The sequence below is a fragment of the Pleurodeles waltl genome, chromosome 6 (genome assembly GCF_031143425.1).
Source record: "Pleurodeles waltl isolate 20211129_DDA chromosome 6, aPleWal1.hap1.20221129, whole genome shotgun sequence".
Lineage (NCBI taxonomy): Eukaryota > Metazoa > Chordata > Amphibia > Caudata > Salamandridae > Pleurodeles > Pleurodeles waltl.
In genome coordinates this window covers 1,318,782,490-1,318,790,532 of record NC_090445.1, presented here as the reverse complement: position 1 = coordinate 1,318,790,532, position 8,043 = coordinate 1,318,782,490, and the positions used below count along the sequence as shown (strand labels likewise).

The following is an 8,043-nucleotide window of genomic DNA, read 5'->3' as shown; positions in this document are numbered from 1 at the left end:
CAAATTCATAGCTGGCAAGGACAGGGGATCCATTGAAATTACCATAATCAAAACTGGATCTGTTTGAGGATATTCAGGGCACTAATTTGAGTTGGGCAGTTACAGCAAAATTGCATAAACTGGCTGATGTCCTGTTGCTATATCAATAGCGCACTGTTGTCTGTGAGACTCTAAATATGGGACATCTGTCACACGCTGGCAGATGGGCCCTTTGAATCCTCTCTTGCAACATAAAACAAATAGAGGACTTTCAACTCTATAAAGCATATAAATATGCAACAATACATAGGAAAAACAAATATTCAGATATGAAAAAAGTTTCTTTTTGCAGTTTGGTTTTCTATGTTCATTAAGAGTTTCACATACTAATCGAGGAATAATCAGATTATTATAAGAAACCATGTCAGACAAAATAACTTTTAATAATTTAATATTTTACTGCAGTCTTATTCAAATAGCATTATTTTGTATACATTGCAGTACATAATGGAATCTGAACACTTGCAGTACAATCAGAATCAATTTTCACAACAGTGTTACTTCTTAATCACAGTGAGTGGAAGGCAGATGGATGATATGGAGGCTGATACTTGTATCTCAGGTCAGCACTTCCTGCCACCTTTTACCGACTGCTGGTCCTGGCAAACAGGAGCACATGGGGCTGTTGAAGAGGAAAGTGAAAGATTAATGAGCAGTTTTTAAGACATACTGTGTACAGAAGTTTTGTTTCCGAGCAAGAAATAGAAGCAAAGGATTTTCTCACACATCTACTTGAGTGGGGATCATTATTTCTTCAAAGAATGAATATAATGGACTATCCCTGATTAAGGTGTTCCCTTAAACATTATCCTTTGAACATTTTGGCTCTTGGACCTGTGCTGTAATAGAAGGCCAAAAACCACGACTTTATCCACCAACTGATACGCTATAAAAGTGTTCCCGTCACATCCTGTGTATCGTCTTTCAACATGGTTCTGGCCTGATTGTGTGCCAGACCACTAAAGTGGACACTTTGCAGTGTCAAATTGTAATATTTAGTGTGTTATAGGTTTACCATAGTCAAAAGTCAACGCCATCTCCTCCTCCTGCTTCAACACCCTCTGCATGCTCCGAAAGATTTACAAATGGATACCCACCGAAAGAAGAAGAACAGTCACCCAAGCCCTCGTAAGCAGCAAGCTGGACTACGGCAGTGTCCTCTACGCAGGAACAACGGCCAAACTCCAGAAGAGGCTGCAATGCATCCAGAATGCCTCCGCACGCCTCATCCTGGACATCCCATGCCACTGCCATATCACAGACCACCTGAAAAACCTGCACTGGCTCCCAGTCAACAAGAGACTCACCTTCAAACTCCTCACCCACGCTCACAAAGCACTGCACAACTCCGGACCAGAATACCTCAACAGACAACTCTCCTTCTACAACCCAACTCGGCATCTCTGCTCTGCCGACTTTGCCCTCGCAACCATCCCACACGTCCGCAGAACTACAACCGGCAGTAGATCATTCTTGCACCTCGCCGCCAAAACGTGGAACACTCTTCCCACCCACCTGCCCCAGACCAAAGACCTCCTTACCTTCAGAAAACTTCTCAAGACCTGGCTGTTCGAGCAGTAGCAGCACCCCCCCCCCCTTCTCCCTCCTCCCCTCTTCAGCACCTTGAGATCCTCAAGGGTGAGTAGTGCGCTTTACAAATTCCTGATTGATTGATTGATTGAAAAGGCATCCACGTCTAATCATGTCTATACTTTGTGGCTATTGCATGTTAGATATTTCCATCTGCATTTTTCATGAGGCTTTATGTATCACAGATGTAGTACTGACAATATTACCTACAGCTGCAGTTAGTTACAGCTTAGTTGGTTGCATTGTATAATTAAAGGGTGGTGAACATAAACAGAATATTTTAGAGGTGTGTTTATTTTGAGCCACAATTCTCAAATCAGAAATAAAATTTCAATGATCTCTTGTTCTGAGAGATTTACATTTGTCTTTTTGTATAAACCCATTAAATTTAAGGGTTTCATTAGAGCTTTGGGCTTGTATTGCAGGTGGGCTGATCAGTGACCCAACTGCCATCCACATTTGTAACGGATCCATGTACAAAAGAGGGACAGTGGGTGAATTCCAGGATTTTGCCTTAAAATGATAAATATGGTATGAGATCCAACTCGCACATCCCCTTTGTGTCCTTTAACTCCATAGAAGGGACTGGATTCATGACCCTTAGGTGGCCCTTATCCTATTTCCAGCATAAGAGTTTGTGCTTCATCCCTGTGCTGCAGTGAAATAAGTGCCCAAAAGAGGCCTTGCTCTAGGACAAAGGCCTCTCACACCTTGATTTGAACAGCAAACGGCATGACAGACTTCTGAACCAATAAGACAGGGCCAGCACATTGTTGGAAAGTTAGAGATTGTTTTAGGGCCACGCTTTGTTCTTCAGTTCAAAGAAAAGTCTGATAAATTATTCCTTGTCCTGCTATGCAAATATCATAAAAGTCATCCTAACTTTCATATGAAACTCTCTGTGTAGGGAATTACCAAAGACTGGTAAAGACAGTTTTCTGAACATACCAACAGGGATTTATTCGCAATATTGGTCTAAGTTCAAAGTCTGCAACCCGCTCTGGAGCTTTCATTCAAGGGCTGGAAGTGACTTGAAACAGGAAGAACTTGAAAAAGAGCAAGTCTGCTGACCACATGAAGACTTCACTTTTCTTTAAAAAGGACCTTGGGCACATTGTCGAGCTTGTGGGATGCCACTTTTGACCCATTTGGTTTCCATGAGTTGTACTGCTGGAGTATGGAGCAGAACTGAACACAACCTGTTTAACAGGTGTGCCATGTTGCTTATCTTCTCAAAATCAACCCAGCTTGCAGACCAAACTTGTTAGCACAACTCAACAGCAACATCTGAGAAATTCTCGGGAGCACCAAAAATCCTGCAAAAGGTGAGTTAGTCAAGATCTTTCATTTTGATTTGATACCGTCGTATCGTTTTCATGCCATCCAAAAACACCATCTCCCCACTGGAGCTTTTCACCATTAGGGTGCCTGCTTACCCTCTGTGGCTCATGTGCATTGAACTTTGCATCTGTTTTACTGGATGTTGTGTCATGGTTCGAACTATTAGACACATTCATCAAGGCAGTGACAACATGTACTCACTGGTCAGCTTCGTTTGACCTGCTTTCCCTGTCCCTATTAGTCTTTGCTGACCAGTGGAGGGCAAGAGAAATCACAGTTGTTAGTGCACAACATCCTACCTTGATTGCCCTACCAGAGGTCTGCAGATACCCACAGATGGCAGCAATCTACTGCCCACCAGATTCATAGTTGTGGAGTCTAGTGGCTTGTTGCTTTGATATAAAAGCAGTGAATAGCCATGTTTCAAATGTAGTGCTCAAGCTAATGGATGTAAATTAGAGCCATACACAAAATATCAATATGCAGTGTTGAAACTGGTTAAGAATCAGAATATCCATGGGCCAATGTCACAGCCATTACAGAAAATGTGTGATACAGACAAATAATTAGGATGTGTGTTTTTTTTTACCAAAGGTAGGATGTGTGTATTAATGTTTTCATTATATTTTGTTTCAAAGTGAGTCTCCTTCCATCCATAAAGAGTAGTCTCTGCATCATAGCAAATGGGAAATTAGGGAATTGGACTCTGATTCACTGATCATTTGTGCAAAGGAGTGAAGCATCCTAATTTGCTGTGCTGCGTTGCACAAGAGGGAACATACAGGGCAGTGCCATATGTTTAAAGATCGATCTGCGGGTGGTGTTGTCCCCTGTGGTGGGCTTCAATGAGGCTGCCTTGATCGATGCACAGGCCTGCACAGGTGCAGATGTGTGTGTGCACTGTCCAGCAAAGGATCTGTTCTGAAGACAAACATTTCCAGTACAGATTCCTATGTGTGGACAAACTCAGATGGTTCTCACACATTGGATGAGCGGTGCGCACTGCAGCTCGCAATCAATGTGCCTTATTTGAGAAATGAACACATGTCCCTTTATTTGCACGTACCCAGTCCGGTTATCTTAGTAGATTGAGTTTTGCATCTAACCTATGAGCACTTGAGCTAATCTGCCCCAGTAACACCTCCCTGCCACATAACAACACAAAGTAGGTTTTTCCCAATGAAAAGTGCACCTTCCCAGCGCAAAATACCTTTTGTATCGGATACAAGAAGCAGGCACAGCTTGACCTCATGCTAGTGCCTGTCTTAAGTCTTAATAATTTTGAGGCTTGATGTTCTTTCCTAATCTTTTTGAAGAGGAAAGACACCATGCTCTCAAGTTGATACATATAGTCCATTATAACACTGGCAAGAGCCAGACAAGATCAGGCACCGTAGACCATCTTGGATGACTGAATTGTGACACCTACATCTGCTCTTTTGGCGAAAACCAAGAGCTGAAGGATCCCACTAAGAAATGCTCATCATCGTCCCAAACTGTGGAGTGAGGGTCAATAATCAATCCATAAGAATTCTTAAGTCCGAAGCAGGACCTATGTATTCTGAAAATGGAGCACATGCTGAAGGCATATATTGGTGCTGGAACAAGCCTCCATAAACAGCCATTAGTCACCTCATGGTAAGAGGCTCTTTCAATGTACTCTTGCACTGACGCTTCACACAGGAAGTGATGGCACCTTTCCAACTTTAACAGCCCCTTTGCTGCAAGGGTGTGAACCACTTGTATTTAGCTTTTACCTTTCACTGGAAGACAAATAAACTTCCTTCTACAATGTTCCAGATTTGAGCGTACTTTAAATAAAATTACAGATCCTGCTTTAGTCATACTTAATAGCATTTATCTTATAACCTTAATCTTTAGCATGACTTTGTCATTGGTCTTACGACCATCTTACGCTTTTGGAAACTCAAAATCATCTTTATAAATAATAGAACCACCCTTCACAAAATTAACTAACATTATGAAAGCAGATGCATACTACTAAAGAAAGATATTTTTTCTTAAATATAGGTGTTACGTTTCTGGATTAGGAATGGGCAGAGATGTTATCTTCCTGAAATGAAATTTACCTGGCTCACATTGGGGCTCACATTGAGGTTCACATTGAGGGACTGGGTCCTGGCACACCACCACTGGTGCACATGCTAAAAAAAAAAAGACAAATATACATATTACTATCTCATATGTGCTATAAGGTAGCCTGCACATCTGATCTATATTGCCAAACCTAGCGCTCATATCAGAACTAAGTGGAGTTCGAACACGCTCTGCAGAGTGATTTACAAAGCTTTGTTCAGTTTGGTTTACTTGTACGTATGTCTAACCCGTGCCTGAACAGAAAAAGAGGTGAAGAAAACATCGAACGGTTTGGAGGGAAGAGTGACTATGATGGTGATTGAAAAAAAAGTTATTAAAATAATGTAAAAGTCCATCCTGAAATGGACAAACAAAGGTATGAACACATAATTGTTGAATACGGGAGTAATTAAGCTATGGCTGTCAGTTTCATGCAGTTACGCACATGTATGCATAGGTTACACCTGCGTGGTCGTCAACTGTTTATTAGTCTTCCAAATACCTTTCTAATGCATGTTTAATTCACACAATTCTTTTTCAGGACCACCATTTTACTATTTATATATTTTAAGTCTGATTGTGCCTGGGACATGTTCAATAAAAGAGCTAGTATGAAGAGGTTTTTTGTTGTATCTTAAGGTTGGCTGTGGAACAGGTTCCAACCGGAAGTGCTACTGTTGAAAGAGTAAATGTTTAGAGGCCCAGAATGTCTCGTGTCGGCTATGCTCTCATTGCTCGTATAGGAGGAAGCATTGTGACCTCCATGTAAGAATGACAACATTCAAATGAAAAGATATAAATTGGCCAAGGTAACTTCCCCCACCATGCACTTAGCAAAACATTCAATCAAGGTATTGCTGTTTTGATGGCAGATGGTGTCTGGGCCACAATAAGTAGGGCAATACAAGTAATTCTTAATGAAAATAGATTGTGTGTGATGTTTCTTTGTTAAGCAGGTGGTGGCGTTGCAGTTGTTACAGTCGAAGTATTCCTACCTTGTCATTTGTTTGGAGATTGTATGTTGCAAGCATGTCCTGTCTAATGTTTCATCCCAAATTCGATCATCATCTTTATACAATGTCAAGTGAATCACATAAGATGGCATCTAGCAAAATGATATCATCGCAGAAACCACAGGATCACTAAATCTGAACAGTTAAAAAGGTAGGTTGGCCCCATAGGGCTAGCCTGCAGCTAGCTCATGTTTCCATCTTCCTCCCATTTAATCTGCCCTTTAATAAAATGTGCTAATGAAAGAACTAATTACTCACGTTCTTGGCATTTCACCACAACTTTAGTATCTTGGCACTGTGTCTTCTGAGTTTCCCTGTGTCCTCCCTTGGCAGACATGGTCGTCTCTTGCACCGGCGTCAAACTCAGCCACGAGGAAAAATATTGGAAGAGACGCTCCGAGCCGTGCCTGGCCTGTCTGAGGATGAGACTTATATACACAGGTGAATTGACCCTTCTGCCTCTTGGGCAGCATTGTTCTTGAAATGTGACTCATTAGCAGTCAGTGTCATGTTTTCACACCCATAAATTGGATCACATCTCCACAGGAAGATCATGTTTAATTGGTTTGTTTTGTTCCTTGAGGGCAGGATGTTGACTTTTCTTATCTCACAAGGTATTTCATACCTAAGCAGCACAGTTCTTAGTTTTCGAGGTGTGTCTTTAATTGGTTTCGTGATAAATCATTACTGATGTAAGTTAATCATATGAATACATACCACTGGGCAGAAGACTATTAAGAATTTGCATACCAGGCATATCGAGGAGCATGTTCTTTATTTGACCTCTAAGCTCTCTATTCTTCCCCTACTTCCTCTTTCAGCGTGAAATTCCTTAGGTTCAAAACAATAAGCACACTAAACCTTGAAACCCGTAGAATGCATTGTTAAGCTATGGGAGAAGAACTTTAAACAACTATGGGGGTCATTTTGACCTCGGCGGTCTTTTACCAAGACCGCTGAGGAACCACCGTGCGGAAGACCGCCAGTGGTGGCGGTTTGCCGCTCAGCCTATTATGACCGTTGGCAGCTCTCCGTCCTTTTACGGACGGAGAGCCACCAACAGCCATACTGGCGGGCGGCGGGGAAGTGGAGGTTGCTCCACCTCCACCGCCACGCCAACGGAACCCCGCCCAGCGAATCATGTCCTGTGATTCGGAGTGGCGGTGTTCTGTTGGCGGTGTGGTGACGGCAGAGCAGCCCCCATGGCTCCCGTCCCCTCCCGGAGGATCGTTGGACCAGGTAAGTCGATCGTCCATGAGGGGAGGGGGATGGGGGTTGTTGTGTGTTGTGTGCGTGCGTGGGGGTGTGCGTGTGTGTATGTAGAGGGGGGGTGTGAGTGCGTGTATGCTTGCGGGGGTGTTGTGTGTATGGGAATGAGTGCGTGTATGTCTGTAGTTATGTCTGTATGGATGTGTGCGTGTATGTTTGAATGTGGATGTGCGTGTCTGACTGTGTGTGTGGATGTTTGCATGTATGTCGGTGTGTGCGTGTGTATGTGTGTTGGTGGTGCCTGCGTGCGTGTCGTGTGTGTATGAGTGTTGTTATGTTGGGGGTCGGGGTGGGGAGGGGGGTCCTGCCACCTCTGGGGGGTGGCAGGGGTGGTTGGGGGGTAGGCGAGGGAATCGTGGTGGGGGGTGGGGTAGACCCCTATCAGTGCCAGGGAAGGAATTCCCTGGCACTGATAGTGCTTACTGCCATGGATTTCATGGCGGTTTCAAACCGCATGAAATCCATGAAGGTAAGCCGGGTCAAAATACCGGCGGCGGTATAGTGACGGCCGCAGGGCTGGAGACCCTGGTCTCCAGCCCGGCGGGCGGAACGGAAAACCGGCGGATGACCGTGGCGGTAACCGCCATGGTCATAATAAAAAAAAAAGACCGCCAGCCTGTTAGTGGTCTTACCGCCGCTTCTTCGCCTTCCGCCAGGGTCGTAATGAACCCGTATGTCACCTGTCAGCTGGCTA

At 43.7% G+C, this 8,043-nt stretch overlaps 1 long non-coding RNA gene across 1 annotated transcript; it reads right to left on the bottom strand.

The window, feature by feature from the left end:
- Positions 1-413: 413 nt before the first annotated feature.
- On the bottom strand, positions 414-6,495 carry LOC138300812 (uncharacterized). Its single transcript, XR_011205010.1, has 3 exons — positions 6,339-6,495; positions 5,061-5,135; positions 414-661 (listed from the first exon to the last, which is right to left on the bottom strand). It is a non-coding gene; the product is annotated as an uncharacterized lncRNA (long non-coding RNA).
- Between the last annotated feature and the right edge of the window lie 1,548 nt (positions 6,496-8,043).